We start from the raw sequence: 23,063 nt of genomic DNA on the forward strand, positions 1-23,063 counted from the left end.
GGCACCCATCATCTTGGGTCGACCTTTCCTAAACACCGCAAAGGCCATCATCAACATGGATAGTGCCAAGATCTGTTTCACAATCAAGGATAGAAAGGACAAGTTTTCTTTCAAGAATCGTATCCTACAATCTCCTAGACATCCGCAGACGTCGTACCCATCTGAAGAGACAAACAGTGACTAAGAAAACGAAGAACAGAAGAAGAAGGAAGACCAAGGTTAGGCAGCCACAAGAAGAATCAGTCAACATGATCAACACACTCAGATTAGAGTACGACCATCTCCTCGCTTCACCATTCCTTGCCAAGAAGGATGATCTTGGTGTACCAATGATCGAGTGTACCATTGGACAAAGAATCTTCCATAAGACCTTCTACGGCATTGGATCGGGTGTCAACATAATGTCCAAGGTAACATATGAATATTTATTTAGTAACAAACCCTTGTACCCTACATATATGCAGTTGTAGATGATGGACCAATCAATCTGATTCCTGAAAGGAATAGCAAAGGACGTGGTAAGAATACACGACCACTTTGCCCCTGCCGACTTCATGGTTTTGGACAAGTCCACTTCCAATTCCTAGGAGAAGAAGATGATACACCTATCATCCTGGGAAGACCGTTCCTCAACACCACCAACACGATCATCTACGTCGGATCTAGACAAGTCCACTTCCAATTCCCTAGAGAAAAGGTACATTGTTATTTCAATAGTTATACTACTTATGAGTAGCCGAAGAAGAACCACTCTAGGAGGAGACGTCGATCATCCCGATGTCAAGGGAACCAACCCCTATGGAATGAATGGGAGGAAGATGAACAACCTAAAGAATTTGTGAAAATGGAACCTACACCGCCTAAGTCAAGCCCACCATCCAAGTAGGTGTGGAAGGAGAAGGTGACATCATTAGATTCACAAGAGGTGCAACCATCAGGGTCTCCATCACCAAGATCAGATGATGCACCCCGAAGAATGAATAAAACTGGAGTAAAGTCCTATCTGTAGGACTTGAAAATCCAAACCCTCGCCGTGAGGTAATATCGGTTGTTGTCCATATTTATTTTCAGTATTGCATGAATTGTTCTTACTTTAGCATATGTAGTTTTCTACATTAGCATTGTATTAATTAAAAATATATGCATACGTCTAGTTATATTTCATATAAAGAAAAATAAAAGTTTTATTACTGTAGATCATCATCGCCTAAGAAAAGAAAATAAAAATATTATTGCATCCTTAGGCCCCATGTGAATAATTTTCATGGTGTAACAAGCCCAAGGAATATTTACCGTGGTGGCATAAAAATAAAATAAATATATACTATGCCTACATTTTTTTTCTTGCATATAAAAAAATAGAAAATCCAAAAATATTAGATAGACATCCTGTTAAAATTCTACCAATAGAAAATCTATCTAAACCCACAAGAATAAATCTCTGAATGGTTGATCGCTAACCCCTTATCTTAATTGAACCACGAGTTTGTTCCTGTTGAAGTATTTTGCAGGATGATTCACAAGATCAAGAACAAGTTCATTCGGTTGTCTTCATCTCACTCCACTCGTGGATGAGAAGGATATACGCCGACAAACCCGCTCTAAGAAAGATTAATTAACATCTAAAAATAGACCACGACAACATCCAGCTTGGGGGAGGAGCACCCCCTATGTATCTAGCTAAGTATTTCCTTCCTTTAGTTTTACTATTAGTAAGTTTGCTTTATATTAGCTAAAGAAATAAAAAGATGCATAACAAAATAAAAAATTATCTTAGTTAATTAATTATATATATAAATATTATTAAGGTGTGATCTTAAATCTTGAAAATAAAATAAAAAGTGCGTGTCTAGTTTTTTGTTTTTAAGAGCTGAATAAATAGACTATGAAGATAATCTCTTACAATAGAAATGATGAATAGTTGCTCTATCATAATTCCTTTCAAGTACATAGTTTTTAGCCTTGAATTCTCCCGAGTTTTAGATAAGACTATTTTGATATAAGAATTTACTCTGAACTTGAAACTCGTGGGTACCATATGCTTGATCTAAGTCTAGGTAATTGACAGATATGATATGAGAAAGTCTGAGCTGTTGTTTATCTTGTTCAAAGTGATACTAGAGTTCCGGAGATTTATCTTTTGAAAAATATAAAAGTGCTTCATGATGAGTTCCTTGTATGACAAAACTTAAATTCCTACCAGAACCATAAATGATATTTAGACCAAGAAAACTTCCACTCATATATGTTGCTTGCTTTTGCATTGAGTTTAGTCAAGCTTTGTTGACCCTTATGAGAGGTTTGTCATGCTCTTAAAATCAAGATCACCTACACACCATCCACATATGCACTACTTCTACACTAGAGGTAGGCGCAAAAACATGCCATTCCATTAAGATCCACTCAAAAATGTTTTACTCCTACACTAGGAGTGAACACCAAAAATATACCCTATAGGATATCCCCTAAATAAATGCTCCAAAGTTCTTGTTGCTATCTCTCAAAAGTTTTGTTGCAAAAAAGAAGCATGTGGCTATACAAAAGTTATTTAAAAAAAGAAAGTGTATTGAAAAAATGGAGAAGTGTCCGAGATATCTAAAACAATGGGTACTCAGATGCCTGTCTGAAAAAAGAAGAAGAAAGAAAGAGATGAATAAGATAGCCAATATTTTCTTGCTAGGTTATGTTTCCAAATTCTAGAAAAAGAGATAAGTTTTCAAGGAGCAAAGTAGAATTAGGTTAGCCACCATATATACACCATACATTCACACGCATGCACATCTTAATTTGATTGTATGACTCAACTCTCTTTGGATCCGAGGTTTGACTTTATAATATATGTAGTGCAAGTATGCTCTTTCATGCTTTTTCCACTTCTATGAGCTCCATATAAGCCTTAGTTGTAGGAAGAGAAAGGCATAACATCACAATTGCCTTTGGTGAGGATCCATAAATACCATATATATTGAGACACTTGAGAGTGTCATACAATGAAAGCTCTGAGTTTTATTTTGAAAACTTACAAAAACTCTAAAATAATGGTTGAGCAAAGAACTAGAGACATATTGCTTGACTTGATCGTTCTGTCTTTTGATTGCTCAAGACCTAAGTGAATGCTAAAAAGCCCCATGGTTGAAGGTAATATGGGTGAGTTTCAAAGTCAAATCAGTTTATTCTAATCTAGAGGAGAATTCTTGTTTGAATGCATGTGTACTTTTGAGGAGTGAAAGCATTGAAGTAACTCCTGATCTAATTTTTGCTAAGTTTAATTTTGCTAAGGGACTAGCAAAGGTTAAGCTTGGGGGAGCATGTTGACGGTAGTTAACAACCATTATAAACCGTCAAAGAAACATGAATAAGGGCATAAATATGATCACCAACAAAGGTCTTGGGCTTTAAACTAATAAATTCCATGAGTTTTGGTGAATCTATATTTTCTATAGGGTTTAACCAGAAAACTGTCATGGTGGACCTACATGTCAGATTTAATTGCGCTTATCCACCACAAACACAGACACTAGAGGGTTCTAGATGACACCAAGGACACCATGCCGAGGCAGAGAGGCAAAGGCTTCCAGGTGGGGCTGGCTAGCCCCACCTATAGGCCGTCCAGCCCCTAGGCCCACCTGTCGGTCTCCGCGTTGTAATGTCGGTTCTCCACCGCCTCCTATGTTGCATCTACGCCGTTCCTTAAGTTAGTTTGATCCAAGGGCTCATGTTGGATGCTCCAGCCTATATATATCAGCCCTGCCACCCCCCTGAGGCATCAAGTCATTTGAGAAGACAGAAATTCTAATCATCCTTAAAGCTCCATCAATTCTAGGGCATAGCTAGTTAGGTTAGATCTAGAGGGAGGCAAGCAGGCTACGCTTTGATTCCCAATCGTGTCAAGAGCGTGGTTTGGTATAATCCTTGTACCTCTTTCTTTTGTATCTCTATTATTTTTATATGCTTGCTACAATTGTTATGACAATATTAGTATTCATCTTATTCATGTTCTTTGTTATAATGTTCTTCGTCTACTTTGATTATATACTTAGTATAGCTAGTTTATCATTATGTTTATGCATAAGTTCATATAGCGCTCGCTCAAAAGTACATGGGGTGAGTGGTCGACATTGTGTAAGCGTGGTGCTTATACGTTGTTTACCTGTGGATACACCCTATATTCCAGGCCATGTGGTAGATCGTGGATGTGACACTCCCGTTGAGTCCTTTGTAGTCCACTCCCCGAATATAGGTATACAAGTAGGATCTAGTTACGAAGGAAGACAAGCTCTGTTCTTAATCTTCCTTAGTAATATCCCTTATGTGTAGATATAAAGATGATCTTAGCCATGATTACTAGGTGTAATTGCACTAATCAATGTATGCTTTGACTTGTAATTAAGAATGACTTAGGAATTATTCCACTAATATTCTACCGGACCATGCTAATGTCATAGAAAGGAGTACTCTTAGTGATTTATCATTATTGATGATCAATACTTATCATATATATATATATCTTATCCTATGACACTCCTGTTATGAGTAGAATATTGGTTATGGTTTACTTCTCCATCAATAGTATAAGTTATCATTACTTATCCATGCTAGACCTTCCCTGTGGTAAAATATAAATAACGATACCTGGAATACTCCCGGGTGAAGTGCTACAATGGTATAATTATCTGTGCACTTGTAGATTCCTTTTCATTCATATATCTTTGTATTCTTTCTAGTGACATAGAATGACAAAGAACTACTTAGTATCATTCTAGTAGTGATGCTAGGCAGTACCAACAAGCATCTCTGGCACCATCACTAGGGATGACAACCTAGTAAAGTAATGTTAGAAGATGTAGGTAATTAATAGGTGGCTACTAAAATAAGTGACAAGTTAATAAATACCAACACCTGTCATAGGGTGCTCTAGTTAATCTATGTGTACACAACTAGAGTAGTGGGAGAAGGTGTAAGCGTGGGGCTTATACACTATCTTGCCTTTGGTTACCGCTTGTTGCACATATAGATTGTGGTGGCTAGTAGGTCGTGACAACCCTGTCTACCCTTTGTAGTCCACCACGTGTTGTAGGCAAGTTCTTAAAAGGTTAGGCCCCCATAAAAAGGTAGTCGCTTTGGGTAGGGTTTCATCCCCTACTATTCGCCTATCGCCTAGCATACTTGTTGTGGGGTGATCAATTTGTGCATTTCAATTGTGTGATTAAGATAGAACCGTAGATGTAAAGTTTGAACCTTTGGAAACTTATACTCACTCATTGTTCTCCCTACTAGCTAGACAATTTATCTTTATGTTTGGACTTTTCCTATGTGTGTCATTGCCCATATCATATATGTCATTTACCCCCACTCTAGTCTAGTTGGTATATTAGTTGGTAGATACATGATGGTTATAAGCTATCACATTCTTTAACCATTGCTTCCCTGAGGATAAATACAATACCCTGGAATACTCCTGGGTGAAATGCTACAACAGTAATTCTATGCACTTGCAGAATATTATACATGAGCATAAGAAATAACAACAGAGGGGTTCCACCACACACGTACATCACTTGCGGCTGCGCGCGTAGGGCCCAACAATGGGTGTGGCGTGACCGAGCTAGGTTCACGTCATCACCGTTGTCACTGCTCATGCCTCATCCTCGACATTTTTACCATCTTAGTGCCACCTCCTCTGTAGCTTAGTGACCTAGTACAAGGTTAGGTTGGTGGAGGCAGGAGGATATTGTTCTACCCTTGAAATGTTGACCTCCTCTTTCTAATTTTGTGTTGCCTAGTACTTTGCTTAGATTGTAACTTCCCCAATTCAAACAATGCCTTCTTATTGCAGATTTCCTTGACCAAGCCATTGTTGTAGATTTCCTTGGTTGTTGACCAAACTTTTGTATTGCAGGTACATGTGAACAACTTTGGACATGCTGCATATGATGTGTTCCATGCAATGCCCAAGGTGTGTGTTGCTTAATAAATACATACATGCAAGGAGTTTCACACTAGTGGATTGCAATGTTGTTTGCTGAGAGGCTACTGCAAATGGTGGAACGATGTTGCCAAAAGGATTGCCCTTGAGTTTGATAGCATGAGGGAATCAACAGGTGAAATTGTGAAAACCAGTTTAGGATGCAATGCCCTACTTGTGAAGGTATCGACCCCCCTTAACCATTTTTCATATACAAGTGTACCCTTCTCTAAATATGTTTTTCATTGGTCACATGTTTGTTGGACTAGTACTTAGAGTGCTTGGATTTATGGAAGGGAGCTGTTGAAAGTTTACTTAAGAGAAGTAAGCACATTCAACTGAAGGATGGTTCCATGGTGTTGTTAGATAAGAAACCAAAGGAAACTGTCCTAGCAAGCCTCCATGAGATGTCGGTTAGACAATGCTCCTACTTTGAGCTACATTGAATAAATTGTTTCTACACTCCACAATCTAGAATAGATAGGAGTATATCTCTTAGGGACAAAGACATGCATAATGTGTCAAATACTATTATCAACACTTGGGTTTCTTACAAAATTAACATTGCTTTCTCGTGGATGCTTTAACTTACTAGGACTCTCCTAGGGAAGAGGTCTATGATGCTATTGAATATCAAGGCCGCAGGCATCCATGTTATGGTGATAATAGGGGCCAACAAAGAAACTGCTGAGGCAATATGGTGTGAAATTGGTGTGTTTTCAATTGATGAGGATATCACCTTCAAGAGCCTTATAGGGAAGGAGTTCATGGCACTTGAGGACAAAGACGCTGCTATCAAGGAAAGGTGACCTTCTACTATCTAGGGCAGAACCTAGGTATAGACAAGAGATTGTGAGATTGTTGATAGAAGATGTGGAAAGTTGTCGCCATGACTAGAGATGGTGTCAATGATGCCCCTACTCTGAAATGATCTTGTGGACTAGAATCATCTCCTTCTTGATCTCCTCCCTTGTTCTTAATTCTTGTAACCCTCTCTTGTAAGGGAAATTGAGCTTCCCTAGTGAAAGTGCATCTAGCCCTTTAGTGGGTTTTGGATGATTGAATGACAATATGATTAAAGGTCTAACCTATTTGCTAAGAGTTGGACAGGAATTTGAATATCTTACAGGTACTTGATAAAAGCCAAAATGATGTGTTGATTGTATAAACAATCTAGTTCAAACACAAGACAACAATGCAAATGTAATTCATGCAAGGCTTATTCATTGTGAGATTTCTATGATTTATGAGAAAGCAAGCATGTTGAGAATTGATTAATGAGACATGAGGGATTGCATATGGAATGGTCTCTTATTTGAAGCTTCCTACATTGAAATGAAAAGACAAATATACAAATGAATGAGTGATTCAACACAAGATGTGACTTGATGGCTTGAGATGGTGAAGATAGCAAGGAAAGGCTTCGAGGCACTAAGCAAGGGTGAAGAGCAAGCGACGGCTTGGTGGCCGAAGAACCTAGCTATGGTGAAGAAGAAAGTACTTGCATTTAGTTGAGGTACTAATTAAACTATGATGGTCACATTGAAGTGGAGGATCAAACTTGTTGGATAAATTGTTGAAAGTGACTTGATACATTTGAAGTTATTTCTCATCTATTGAATGGAATCAAGTCACATGCTGAAGATGGCTATGCTCAAGGAGAAAATCAAAGTTGACATGTTGACACCCTCACTTGATGAAGATTGAGAGCTATGGCATTTGGTTTGAAGGAAATCAACTCAAGCGATTCAAACTCCGTTTTCATTTGATCTTGAGTTAATAGGTATGTCGTACTATTAAGAGGGATGCATCATGTTAATAGATGATTATTCATAAGTGCTCAAGCCAACCCATGTGAGGTTTGAGTGAGAGAGAGTCACTAGAGCTAACTCAGTCCTGCTGTGAATGAGCATACCGGACGTGTCCGGTATTTTCCCAGTCACAGCAACTTCTTCGATGCTCTCGAGTTGGTTCGTCGGAAGTTCCGATAAGAGTCGGGAGTTCTAGGAGTCAGAAGTCCTGGCAAGTCTCGGGGTTTCTGATGCCTCGCACGCTGCTAACTTTCTAACCATTGGCGCTGTGCAGGCAAAACCGGACGTGTCTGGTTTGTCCCAACGGCTCTCTAACGGCTAGTTTTTCAAAGGGGCTACAAATACCCTAAGCCTCCACCTTTGGAGGCTGCTAATTCTGCTTACTTCCTTACATGTTTTTGAGCCTTGAAAACACTCCCCAACCCTCTCTTAGTGAGTGATTGATCCAATTTGCAAAGTCATTTTGTGGGTTGAGAGAAATTCAAAATTGAGAGCAAGTCACCACTTGAGCACTTGTGCATATTTGTCGATCTAGTGATTTGCATGTGTTACTCTTGGACTCTTCGGTCCTCGATGGCTAGGCGTCGCTAGAGAGCACCCAAGAGATCGTGGTGTGCCTCGGGAAGTTTGTAATGGTTAATTCCACCACCTCAAGGGAAGGAATCAACTAGTGGAAGCAGAAAAAGGAGTTGGAAAAACTCTGGCTAGAGTTGACCTTCGTGGGTCCTCTAGAGTTGACCTTTGCTGGGTCACTCACAGCCCCCTCAACGGAGAGTAGGACTTGATGGAGTCCCAACTTATGTAATACAAATATCGTGTCTTAATTCGCTTTCATTTGATATTTGTGTTCCCCTTGTGTTGCTTGAGGTTTCGTGCAGGTTCTTTGTGTATCATTCTATCTCTAGTAGGTACTTGCAGCGTGGATTGAAGATTGAAATTGAGAGAAGCAAGTTTTGAGCTGCCCTGCAGAAATCATGAGCGTCCAAATAATTTGATAATCGCTCTTATCTTTTTGTGTTGCAGTGTTGTGGCTTCTAGCTTAATTTAGTATCTTTCATATCCTCTGTGGTTAAATCGTGAGGGGTTTCTTTCTCTGATCTGAAATTTCCGGGTCATTGAAAATTCCTATACTAATCGTTTCCGCATTTGAAGGTGTTAATTTTTAGAAACGCATATTCAACCCCTCTCCTCTAGGCGACATTCTCGGTCCTTTCACCTAGCAAGAACTACCATTTGTGGCATCCTTGCTATCATCCCATCCCCTTCCTTCTCCTTGCTTGAGTGGTGCTCAAAGTGGTGGAGAAAGCAAGAACTAGAGAGGGAGAGAGAGAGTAGAGAGTGAAATAAAGAGTGTGTGGAGAGAGAGAGAGAGAGAGAGAGAGAGAGAGAGAGACAAGCTGGCCTCCTAGTGGTTTTGATTGTGGAGGAGATGCCATTTGTGATGCGGTGGGTTCAGGAAGGTTTGGAACTTAGCGACTCACAAGTCCATGCATGAATGAGTACTAGCGGACTGTCCTTCGGTGCCGTGCACTGTGAAAGTGTCGTACTTGGTCCAAACTTCACAAACTATTTGTCAGTGACGATCGGCGGGACGGACTATCCATTGACCAACAACAAAACCGAGAAAATACAGTTTTGTGATGGAAGTTTCAAAAATATGAACTTTAAAAGCAGATTATGCTTATGATTCATATGATAATATTGAAATGCATAACCAATTAATTGAAATGCATAATCAGGTCATAACAGTCTTAATCCAGAGGGGAGAGTGAATGGGTGCCAATAAAAAAAATCTTCTTCTTGAGAGAGAACTTGGTCTGTTCCCTAAATTGAACTCGAAGTATTGTGGAAGCAACATGAGGAAGCATCAAATAGAGATACGAGAACAATATATCAATTAGACTGAGATAGCATAGATACCAAAACAAAATCAATGCATCGGACGATCTGCTCCCAACAAAGAGACAAGCACCAAACAAATCGATGTTGTGACTATGCTGGAGAAAAGTTATAAAAGGACATTAGGGTCTGATGTAGAATTGAAGCACTAGACAATCTACTCAGTTAGCACTGAAGTCTAGAAGAAACACATCATTGGATGGTCCAGCCTGGCCAAATATGCACGCAACAAATATCGAAATTGAGTCCCTCTTGAGCCCATTTTTGACACACACACACACACACACACACATTAGACAGTCCAGCGCTATCAGACACGCATGCATTGGACTGTCCGATGCTTGCCTTTTTTGCGAGTACTGCCAAATCTGAGTGCGAACATATGACTCCTTTTTTTTTGCAATGCCACGTGCCAAAAATAAACTTCTAAAGATAAGGATGATGATATGCGACAATTCATTAGCTATATTTGTTCTAAGGGCGATAATCACATTATCGCTCATAATCCTTGATCGAACTCAAGTAGAGGTAGAAACACCTATTTTGGTTTCCGAACCTTCTTTATGATTGTTGCCTTTGCTTGGGCTTTGCTAGAATTGCTTCCACTTGTTGCTCCTAATCTTCCTTTGTGCATTCATTTTAATTTCCTCTTTTGTGTATGAGATAAGCCTAAGGGAGACACCTCAGCTGTTGATGTAGAAATTTCCTTTCTACCCTCTTCTTCTTTTTGTGGTTCGAAAATGCAACAATAACCAGTCATAGTGATGAATTATAATTTGAGTGTGTAACAATATTTTGAATTATGTAAGGCTGCATATACATACTATTATAATCCCAAGGCGAGTAAGTGCAAGGATAAAACCAAGTCCATGGAGTAATTGGCCCAAAAATAGTATGAGGTATAGCGACACAATTACATTGTGATTGATGACTCGATTCTTCTTTATGCTCCCTTTGGCCGATTCCTTTGTTTCTGAGTAGTCTCCTTCTGATATTTGGTCAAAAGTTCTTCAAAGCTCAGCCGCACCTTGTTTTTCCATTCACCTTTGTCCAACGCTCGCAAATCTGACACTGGTGGACTGTCCTTTGGTTGCCTTTTCACCGGGTTTCTAGCACTTCAGTTTCTGTTTTGCCTCTCGAGTGTCGAAGTCTTCTTCAATGGTTTTTGCTGGCCTTTTTCCAAGAGTTTAGGCCTCCCTTGACCAATGATTACATTTTTCCTGTGGTTGATTTAGCTTGACTTGGCCGAACACGTTAGGGCACTCCCAATGCAGAAACCACCATAGTTTCTATGGACATTAATTGTACTGCCACATAAGCGCTTTGCTGATGTGGCAATGTAGTTATTGAAAAGAGAGAGCAAAAATCATAGAAACCAGGTCTAAGTTAGAAACCATGTCTACACGAGAACCAAGACACGAAGGAATGTGATTGATGGAGAATGGAGAGAGAATGTATGTGATTGAATAAAAAATTGTTCCGTAGAAACTATCCATTGAGGCTATGGTTTCTATATGTAGTGTCTATGGAAATTAATAGGTATAAAAACTATGTGTAGTTTCTAGCATTGGGACTGCCCTTATGCAACTCTATGGTATTTATGGGGAGTGGAATATGGTCAACTGGCATCCCTGAACGAACAGCCAACGTCCTTCATTAATGTTGCATTATACTTGTCGATGGAAGATATTGCAATCGTTGGTTGCATGTGAAAAGGAATTATGCCATTTGCATTAGGCTCTCTACTTTAACTCATCAAGCGGTAGTATAGTTTGAGTTACCGTGATTTTCCCAATGCACTGTTAGATAATTAGGCATTTTCATGGTCAATTTAATCCAGCAATAAAACATCAGCAAGTTTGTGACGATATATATGTATATGTGTGTATCACTAATAAACGCTACAGCATGCAAGTATGACATACAGATCGATACAGTATGATCGCAAAGTACAGTAATCACAGAGTTAAGATTGTACCCAGTGGAGGGTTCCATGCCGAGGGCATCGGAGACTCCATTCGCACTAGTCGACATAGTGCGTTGCTCGAAGTCGTGGACCACAGTCGATGCAGGAAGGTGTTCGCAGTGCAGTCCCACGAACGGTCACCAGGAAGAAGACATCGGACGAGCAGTCGCAGAATCGCTCCCCAAAAACCTAATCGCCGCACACTCCTGCAAGGTTCGCAGGCGGACGAGGGTTCCGGAGGCACCTGCTCTCCCGCTACTCCATGCGCGCAGAGGTACGGGGCAGGGAAAGCCAAAAGGCGGCTGAGATGTGGTCTCTCGGAAGCGAAGGGGAAGATCTAGACTGACGGAGGACTTCAGATTTATGGCTGCGGCGGGGAGGGAGAAAGGCAGCGGAGGAACCCAGGAGATAGAGACACGAATAGACGGTAACTGGCGCAATCAGTTCGCCTCCACCATAAAGGAGAGAAACTCCTGTGATTATGTGGATTAACTGGCAAAACCTGGCCACGCACGTTCGCTCGCTCGCCGCCCGCCTGCCTCGCCACGCCACGCCACGCCACGCCACGCCCACGCCCACGGCCTGGCCTGGCTGGCGGCGGCGCGCGTGCGTGTGGCACTCCTATGTCTTTTTCTCAGCTTCTCAATTAAGATGGATAATTTGCAACCAAATAAGCTGAGTAAACGTTCAGTCAAAATTCTATACGGTATTAAACCATACAACGCTTAACGTTACTGACCATAGAGTTTATTTGATTTATTAAATATTATACGGGCCAAGCCCATAATATATCCAACAATCCCCACCAAACTCTAGGGTTTGTAATAAAGTAGTATCAGAACCATATTTCTTTTATATACCAGTGTTTCAATGGAGACTGTTAAGTTGAACATCCATCTAGAGCAATAGTTTCACTCAGTCACAACTGAACAATGGACTAAGCCTTGAATTGACAGTTTTATGTGAGGTGAATGTCACTAACGTCCTTAGCTGATACTAGGCTGCAAAAGGCATCCCCTCTATTTGAAGCATATAAGTCATACTCCAGTGCCTTTCATGAGTATTTAGAGATCACCCAAATCTCATAGACTATGACCAGTAGTCTGACTCATATAGGTGTGTTCCTCAAAAGATGTTCTGTAGGACAACATCTTTGCTTTAGCAAGCCACTTAGAACACATTAAGGTAAAAACCAACCTGCCTTACAGAAATGAAAGATATGCATCAGAAATGAGTCTTACTAAGGATCTTTCCTCATAATTTACTACTAGCTTGTTTCACCATCTTACTTCATGGGATCTCCGATCACATAGAACAGGTTACCATTGTAGTAAATTTCATGTGGGTCTTAAACCCATCTCTCTCGATGTACTTTCTATCACATTGCGTGATAGACCCTTAGTGAACTGATCTGCCAGATTGTTAGACGTATAAATATAGTCCAACGCTATTACTCTGGAGTTTCTCAATTTTCTGATAGATTTTAGTTGTCTCTTAACATGCCTTGTAGACTTCATGTTATCCTTAGAACTGTTAACCTTCCTGATCACAGTCTGGTTATCGCAGTTCATAGAAATAGCCGGTATGGGTTTTTCAACAACCGGTAAATCCGTAAGGAGATCACGAAGCCACTCGGCCTCAGAGCCAGCGGTGTCTAATGCTGTGAGTTCTGCTTGCATTGTAGACTTCGTTAAGATAGTATGCTTGCAAGACTTCTAGGAAACAACACCACCTCCAAGCGAAAACACATATCCACTTGTGGCATAAAGCTCATCAGCATCAGAGATCTAGTTGGCATCACAATAGCCTTCTAGCACCTTCGGGTGTCCGGTATAATGAATACCATAGCTCATAGTGCCTTTTAGATAATGCATCACTCTCTCAAGAGCACACCAGCGATCATCTCCCGGGTTTGACACAAACCGGCTCAGCTTGCACATAGTAAATGAGATGTCAGGCCTTGTTGCACTAGCAAGATACATGAGCGAACTAATGATCTAGGAATATCTCAACTGATCCCTTGCTATTCTCCAATTTTTCCTCAATAACACACTCGGGTCATAAGGTGTAGGAGCAGGTTCATAGTCACAAAACCCAAAGTGACTCAGCACCTTTTCCACATAGTGGGATTGTAACAGAGTTACCCCACCATCACCTTCTCTCAGAAGCTTGATATTAAGAATAACATAAGCCTCTCCCAAATCTTTCATTTCAAAATTATTAGATAAAAATTCCTTCACCTCCTCAATCACTTTGAGGCTGGATCCAAAGATCAGTATGTCATCAACATATAAGCTCAAAATAACTCCTTCACCCCCACCATACCGATAGTACACACATTTGTCAGCTTCATTCATAACAAGGCCAGTAGATGTTAAAGTTCTATCGAACTTCTCATGCCACTGCTTAGGAGCTTGTTTTAGGCCATATAATGACTTTAATAATTTACACACCTTGCCTTCTTAACCATTTGCTACAAACCCATCCGGCTGATCCATATAAATCTCCTCCTCTAACTCTCAGTTTAGGAAAGTTGTCTTAACGTCCATTTGATGAACGATAAGACCATAAGAGGCTGCCAGGGAAAGCAAAACTCGAATTGTAGTCAATCGGGCAACTGGTGAATAAGTATCAAATAAATGCTCACCTTCCTTTTGAGTATAACCCTTGGCCACAAGTCTTGCCTTGTACCTCTTGATAGTACCATCAGGCCTAAGCTTTTTCCTAAACACCCATTTGCACCCTATAGGCTTGCACCCATAGGGACGATCAACTATTTCCCAAGTTCCATTAGACATAATAGAATCCATCTCACTCCATACTGCTTCCTTCCACAAGTCAACATCAGGAGAGGAATATGCCTATTCAATGGTCGTTGGTGTGTCATCCACAAGGTACACAATATAGTCATCACCAAAAGACTTTGCAGTCCTCTGTCTCTTACTTTTTCTAGTGACTATAGTGTCATCCTCCTCAGGATTTTGCATATAGGGTTCCTCAATTTGTTCTATCGAAGTAAAATTTTCATGCTCATGGGGAATTATAAATTCATGACTAGTCGTGCTAGGTGCATTTTTCATGGAAAATTCATTCTCAAAAAATGTAGTCTCTAGATTCCATGATTGTATCAATAGCCATCTTAGGAACACTAGAATTTATAATTAAAAACCTATAACCCACGCTGTGAATAGCATAACCAAGAAAAACACAATCAACAGTCTTTGATCCAAGCTTTCGCTTTTTGTTTATCGGCACATTCACCTTTGCCAAACAACCCCAAGTTCACAGGTAAGAGAGATTTAATCTCTTCTTCTCCCATTCCTCGAATGGTGTAATTTCTTTGTTCTTTGTGGGCACCCTATTTAGGACATGACATGCAGTCAATATAGCCTCACCCCACCATTCCTTAGATAGTCCCGCAGTCTCTAACATGGCATTAACCAAATCAGTTAGAGTGCAGTTCTTTCTCTCTGCAATCCCATTGGACTGTGGTGAGTATGGTGGCGTCCTCTCATGAATAATTCCATGCACCGCGCAAAACTCAGAAAAATCATTTGAGAAATATTCTCCCCCGCGATCGTACCGCAAATGCTTGATTTTTTTCTCAAGTTGATTTTCTACCTCAGCTTTATAGACTTTAAAATAATGCAATGCTTCATCTTTAGTTTTTAATAAATACACGTAGCAAAATCTAGTACAATCATCTATAAATGTCATGAAGTATCATTTACCGCCTTTAGTCAATTCGCCATTCATTTCGCATAAATAAGATGAATGAGTTCTAATGGTGCCAAGTTCCTCGCCTCAACAGCCTTGTGAGGCTTGCACGGTTGCTTCGATTGCACACACACCTAGCACTTAGAATCTTTGAGTAAGTTAAATTTTGGGATTAAATTCAGATTTACAAGCCATATGAGACAGCCAAAATTAATGTGACAAAAGTCGTGAATCAGATTCGACTCATCCGAAACATTAACATTGTTCACTACTTTATTACACACATCATCAAGCAAAGATAAGCGGAACAAGCCTCCGCAATTATAACCTTTTCCAACAAATGTTCCATGTCTGGACACAACACACTTATTGGACTCAAGCATAATTTTAAAGCCATCATGACATATTTGAGAACCGCTAACAAGATTCTTCTTGATGGAGGAGACATGTTGCACGTTCTTTAATAGCACCGTCTTTCCTGAAGTAAACTTCAGAACGACCGTACCAGCACCAAGAACACGCGCATGCAAACCGTTTCCCATCAGCAAGGCTCCAGTCCTGCCGGCCTGATAGGAAGTAAATAAAGAAACATCAGCACACACATGAATATTAGCACCGCTATCAATCCACCACTCAGATGAAAGACAAACTGAAAGAACAAAAGGTAAAGAATTACCATACACAGGTGTTCCTCCTCTAGTCTCGTTAATCACCACGTTTGCTGATTTCTTTTCTTGCTTATATTTTCGGTCTGGGCACGCACTTACCCAATGCTCATCACTCCCGCAAACAAAGTAACCTCCACCTTTCTTGTTGTTTTTCTTATTAAACTGTGCATTTTGCTTAGGCTTTGTATTGTTGTTCTCTTGCATGTTCTTCTTCATTTTATTATGGGATGCAAATAAGTTTTTCTTCTGCACCATATTAGCAGCGGAAGACTCAACTCCTTTTCCACGGTTGTCTTTTGCTCTCGCCCTCTCCTCAACATCAAGGGATCCAATAAGCTCAGTCATGCTAAACTCTTATCTCTTGTGTTTTAGAGAAGTAACAAAATCCCTCTAAGAAAGTGGCAGCTTAGCGATTATACCGTCGGCCAAAAACTTGTCGGGTAACAGACATGAAAAATGTTCTAGTTCCTTTGCTAGCACCTATATCTCATGAGCTAGATCCACTACAGAACGATTTTCAACCATTTTGTAGTCATACAGCTGCTCCATAAGGTACAGCTCACTACCAGCATCAGAAACTCTAAACTTTGCCTCAAGAGCATCCCATAAATCTTTGCCTGATGTGCAAGATATGTAGTTTTTCTCATACTTACTATGAAGTGCACTAATCACGGAGCCTCAAAATAGGTTATCGGTAGTCAAGAACTTTTGCTCCTCCTCAAGAGTAAATTGTTCAGGCTTCTCCTGTATGGCGTGATAGCAGTTCATAGCAGACAACCACAATACCATCTTGGCACGCCATATCATGAAATTCTTGCCATCAAAATTATTTGGCTTCAAAGTAGCAGTAAAACCACTGACAGAAAATTGCCTAACATTAGGTTTTTGGATTGTTAGATAATTAAACATTTTCATGGTCAACTTAATCTAGAAATAAAAGATCAGCAAGTTTGTGATGACATATATGTGCATATGTATATCACTGACAAATGCTACAGCATGCAAGTATGACATACAGATCGATACAATAAGAATGCAAAGTGCGGTAATCACAGAGTTAAGATGGTACCCAGCAGAGGGTCCCATGCCGAGGACATCAGAGGCTCCATTCGCACTAGTCGACATAGTGTGTTGCTCGAAGTCGCGGACCATAGTCGATGCAGGAAGGTATTCGCAGTGCAGTCCCACGAACGGTCACCAGGAAGAAGACGTCGGACGAGCAGTCGCGGAATCGCTCCCCAAAAACCTAATCGCCGCACACCCCTGCAAGGTTCGTAGGCGGACGAGGGTTCCAAAGGCACCTGCTCTCCCGCTACTCCGTGCGCGCAGAGGTACGAGATGGGGAAAGCCAAAGGGCGGCTGAGATGTGGTCTCTCGGAAGCGAAGAGGAAGATCTGGACTGACGGAGGACTTCAGATTTATGGCTGTGGCGGGGAGGGAGAAAGGCAGCGGAGGAACCTAGGAGACGGATACACGAAGAGACGGTAACTGGCGCAATCAGTTCGCCTCCACCATAAAGGAGAGAAACTCCCATGATTATGTGAATTAAGTGGCAAAACCTGGCCACGCCCGCTCGCCTCGCCTCGCCCACGGCCATGGCCACGCCCGGCCACCAACGGTGGCGGCGGCGCGCGCATGTGGCACTCCTGTGTCCTTTTCTTAGCTTCTCAATTAAGATGGATAATTTCTAACTAAATAAGTTGAGTAAACGTTCAGTCAAAATCCCGTACAGTATTAAACCATACAACGATTAACGTTACCAACCATAGAGTTTATTTGATTTATTAAATATTATACCGGCCAAGCCCATAATATATCCAACGTGCACATCAAAGATTTTATCACACTTGGTTACATCAAAAGTAAACTATATCCTCTTGTCAATTTTTATGAATCAGCATGAGAGAAGCACGTGTTATCGTTGGGAGACCACACAAATTCAACACTAAATACATTTTTGCCTTTCATCGTCCGAACCAAGTATTGAATTTATTGATTTCTATGAATTTTTAGTTTCTTATACTTGGATTGCGTTAGCCAGAGCCTTCTTTCTAGCACTTGAGACTAACATATAGAAATTATTGTCCATCTAGATTCTTTTTATGGAAGTAAATCAAACTAAGCTAGATCTGCTAAATCTCTATAAAAATTGTCAAACCATAACATCGATTTCTACTAGTATCTCTAAATCTTCTAATATATATAGAAACAGTTTCATATAATTTCTGTTTAACCAATGTAAGGTGTGTCAATTTCGAGTAAAGAAATAATCAAGAAATTTCAGTTCTAAAGCAGAGCAAGTGCAACGGAGTTGGGTGATAAAGAAATATACCAAGTAAAATCAGCACATCTCATAAAACTGTTGAGAGGGCTATGCCAAACAGAGCTTATGTTTGAGCTAGACTGAAAATTTTATAATAACTAGGTTCGTGCCTGTGCGTTGCTACGGGACAACTAAACTTTTGTACTAAAAACACAAGGATCGCACGATAAGATAACAATACTGTAAAATTAAATATCAACGTTGTAGGGGTATTAACACCTATACCCTTACGGCTAGGTTTGGGTCGGCCCGGACCAGGGGGTCCGACCCACTAGAAGACGACGCGTGGCCTAGCCGATCTGCTTGGAGTCCCGCGCAAGGAATCAAGGTAGACTTGGAGATCAAGCAAGATCCTGGTCGGTTAGAATAGGAATCCTTATCCAGCCACCTATGGCAATTGTAACTGGTTGTGATTAGTTTCCAGATCTGTAACCCTGCCCCCTAGACTATATAAGGCGGGCGGGGGGCCCCTCTCAAAAATCATCTCATTTACATAGAGCAATACAATCAGACGCGGGACATAGGTATTACGCCTTCACGGCGGCTGAACCTGGATAAAACCTCATGTCTGTCTTGCGTCACCATCTCGTTCGTAGCTTACGCACCTGTCTGCCGATAATGTACTACCTTGGGCATACCCCTAGGTAGACTGTCGACCATATTTCGTCGACAGTGGCGCGCTAGGTAGGGGGTGTGCGTACTGCTCCCCAGACGAACAAGATGGTCATCATCCCCGGTTCCATGGCTACGCTGAACGGCCTCACGTTCACCATCGGCCAGATCACCTAGACCACTGGCTCCAACAACTTCATCGCCATGACCACGGAGGAGGCACAGATCCAATCTGCGTCGACCACTACTTCACCAGCATCAGCTACGGCTCCGACCACGTTGGATCTGGCTCCGGCCACACCAGCATTGTCTTTAGCCACGCTGACAACCCACCGTTCGCTTCCTCGCTACAAAGGGAGGCAGATCGACAACACCAACCTACTCGACTCCATCGATCAGGTCGGCACCAAGCTTGCTGAAACCCTAGCTCTGGTAGATTCGATTCAAAATCAACCTACCGAGCAGGTAACCACTATCCACAACAGATCTACCCGACCGGCTCGGGCCAGTCATCCTGCACGACTTGGTACGGATCTCGTGGTCACATCTACTCCTAAAGGGCACTCCATTCGTCGCCGAACAGCCCCCACAACAGGTCTTCGGCTCTCCAAGTGCGAAGCCTTGATGGAGAATTACTAGGCTCAGCCCTACGGCCTATGAAACACTGCTTCCAACTACGCGTACAATATACAATGCTGCTCGGATCTGTGTTTTATACATCGACCTCGGCCAAAGCCACGCAACTTCGTCAACATGGTTCAGATTGAGGAGTATCAAGAAGGATCGGTCCACACAGTTCAAGAGGGTGGTTCAAGCTCCCCGTCCAGCATCGCATCTATTGGCTCCATCCACACTGCGCTTCAGCATCGTGACAATGAAGAAGTTGAATACGATCTGGATATCCCAGACCACTCCCCGGGGTTCCCACGATTCCCATCCTTCCCACCAAGGCGAGGAGACTTGATCAACGTTGTTAGTAATGACGAACCACCGGCAGTTGGTGAAACAGAACAAGAAAGGCTAGCACGCGAAGCATGCAATATTGACTGGTTTAATCGTAGACAAGCCAAAGACGAGGTAGAAGAGGAGGCATGACGCATAAGGTTCTAGCCACGCGATCTCAACAATGCCTTTGATAGGGTAGGGGAAAAGCAGGTCTTCAGGACTCCAAGCGCCAACGTAGCTGTTGCTATGGCGACAATGCAACGACTACCCAATACCCCGAAAATCTAGGCAATTCGTGATGATGTACAAGCCTACCTAATGGCTGCTATAGCCCAGACCGCAGAGATTGCAAACCAAGCCCGGGCTCTGTCCATCTTAGTCGAATCAAGCCATAGTCGCTAGTACTCAAGTCTCCCACAGCCACCCAACCAACATGGCTCGCGCAACAACGACTCACTAGACAACCGTCAAGGCGGAAATGGTGGTCATGATGGTGGTCGGGACGACAACCGTCGCAATAATTGGGACGATAATCAATGAGACAACCACGACAATCGCCGTGATAACCGCGGTCGCAGGGTCAACCAGGGTGGCAATCGGGATCACCGTGATGGCAATAACGATCTTCGCCATTCCCTCAGAGAACACGATCTGCGCGATCGCATTAACCAAAGAGCCAACGATCGTGCATCCCACGAAGCTATCGCCGTATGGAATATGATATTATCCATGGCCCTTCGGGTTTGAAGCAGTTTACTCCTCACCTTCGCCAAGTCATGTGGCCAAAAAACTTCAAGCTCAAAAAACTCTAGAAGTACGACGGCAAGGAGAACCCCGAGTTATGGGTCATGCTCTACGAAACCATGTGCAGATCAGCCATGGCTGACGAGCACGTCATGTCTAATTACTTCCCAGTCGCCGTCGGCCATGCAGGCCACCAATGGCTGGTCAGCTTGCCGATAAACTACTTTGATTCTTGGCAAGAGCTGAAGCGGATTCGAGATCGCAAAGATGAGCCACTACGCGAGTACGTCCGACGCTTTTCAGAGATGCGCATCAAGGTCCCATCAATCTCCAACAATGAGGCAATCGAAGCTTTCATCACTGGTCTCCGCTTCCACGATGCCCTAAGGGACACGCTCCTCCGCAAAAGACCTGAATCGGTCACAGTGCTCCTAGCTACTGCTAAAAAATATGCAGACACCGATGATGCTAAAAAGATAATCATTGAAGAAGCAGCAAGGGTTCCATGCTCCGACCACCCCCCACACTGCGATGACTATCGTGGCAACCGTGGTCAGAACGACAATTTTGATCGCCACAACCAGCGCAACGATTTTCGCGACCACCTCGACCAGCGTAATCGGCGGCGTAATCGCCATGACGATTACAGGGGCAAGCATGCTCGGGAAGATGACGGCGAAGTCAACATCGTTAAAAAAGGTGGCGGACATCGCAACTACAAAGAAGACTACACCAAAGCATTGAAAGGACCCTACCAGCTCCATCCCAAGTCAAACCATACCATGGAGAATTGCTGTGTTCTCAAATCCATCTACACACACCAACAGGCTCCGGATAAATCCGACAAGCCTAATGACACAGGGGAGTAGCATAACGAGGACAACAATGATGAAGACACAGATCCCCATCACAAGTACATCAAGCCAACCGACCATGTCCACACCATCATTGGGGGCAGAGTGTCCATCGAGACCAAACGAGAGCGCAAGCTGCTCACCGTGCTTGCTTGAACGTGGCCAATGCCGACAACCTCATCGCCAATCCATGGCTCCCTCCTTGGTCTCACCGCGAGATCTCCTTCAGCAGAAAGGACCAATGGGCTACAATACCTGAGCCAGGGCGTTTTCCTCTGGTTCTTTATCCTTGTATCAACAAGGTTCAATTCGATAGAGTGCTGATTGACGACGGCAGTTCCATCGATATACTGTTTAAGAATAGTTTGCCAGCCCTGAAGATAACCTAGGCTAATCTCAAGCCATACGAGGCACAGTTCTGGGGTGTTCTCCCCGGACAGAGCTCCATGCCTCTCGGGCAGATCATGCTACCTATGCAATTTGGTACCCCAGACCACTTCCGCACCGACTACGTCAACTTCATGGTCGCCGACTTCGAAGGCACCTACCATGCTATCCTTGGCCGACCAGCGTTCACCAAGTTCATGGCCATACCTCACTATAGGTATTTGGTGCTCAAGATGCCTACTGAGAAGGGGGTTCTAACTCTTAGGGGCAACGTATATGCAGCTTACACCTGCGAGAATGACAGCTTCAAAATAGCAGAGGCTCATGACCTCTCTATTCGCATGGCCGAGACCATGCTTGACGCCAAGCAGACCCCAACCGACCACCTAGAGATCCTAGAGCTCGAGGCCCCATGCAAGAACATCAAGTCCAAAGAGCACAAAGAGATCTAGCTGGTCGATGGTGATCCCAGCAAAATGGCCCTTATCAGGGCCAACCTGGATCCTAAATAGGAAGACGCGCTCGTTAGGTTCTTGAGGAGCAATGTGAGTGTGTTCGCATAGAAACCCGCTGACATGCCTAGTGTACCTCAAAACTTGATCGAGCACTCCTGAAATGTCGATGGCAAGGCCAAACCCATCAAGCAGAAGCTACGATGGTTCGCTCGCGACAAAAAGGAGGCTATCAGGGTAGAAGTTACATGGCTTTTAGCATCCGGATTTATCAAAGAAGTGTATCATCCAGAGTGATTAGCCAACCGAGTTCTTGTATGTAAAAAGAATAAGGAATGGAGAATGTGCGTTGATTACACTAATCTCAACAAACACTGCCCTAAAGACCCCTTCGGCTTACCTCGCATAGACAAGGTCGTAGATTCAACTGCCAATTGCGAGCTACTTTCCTTTCTCGATTGCTACTCTAGTTATCACCAGATCGCTCTCAAAAAGGACGACTAGATCAAGACATCCTTCATCACGCCCTTCGGCGCCTACTGCTACATGACCATGTCGTTCGGGTTCAAGAACGCTGGGGCTACCTACCAACGCGCCATACAGGCCTGCCTCAAAGACGAGATAAAAGATGACCTCGTCGAGGCTTATGTTGACGATGTAGTTGTTAAAACTAAGGAAGCATACACCCTTGACGACAACCTAGAACATACCTTTGCAGCC

This window comes from Miscanthus floridulus, chromosome 10, assembly GCF_019320115.1.
Source record: "Miscanthus floridulus cultivar M001 chromosome 10, ASM1932011v1, whole genome shotgun sequence".
In the NCBI taxonomy this organism is placed as follows: Eukaryota; Viridiplantae; Streptophyta; class Magnoliopsida; order Poales; family Poaceae; genus Miscanthus; species Miscanthus floridulus.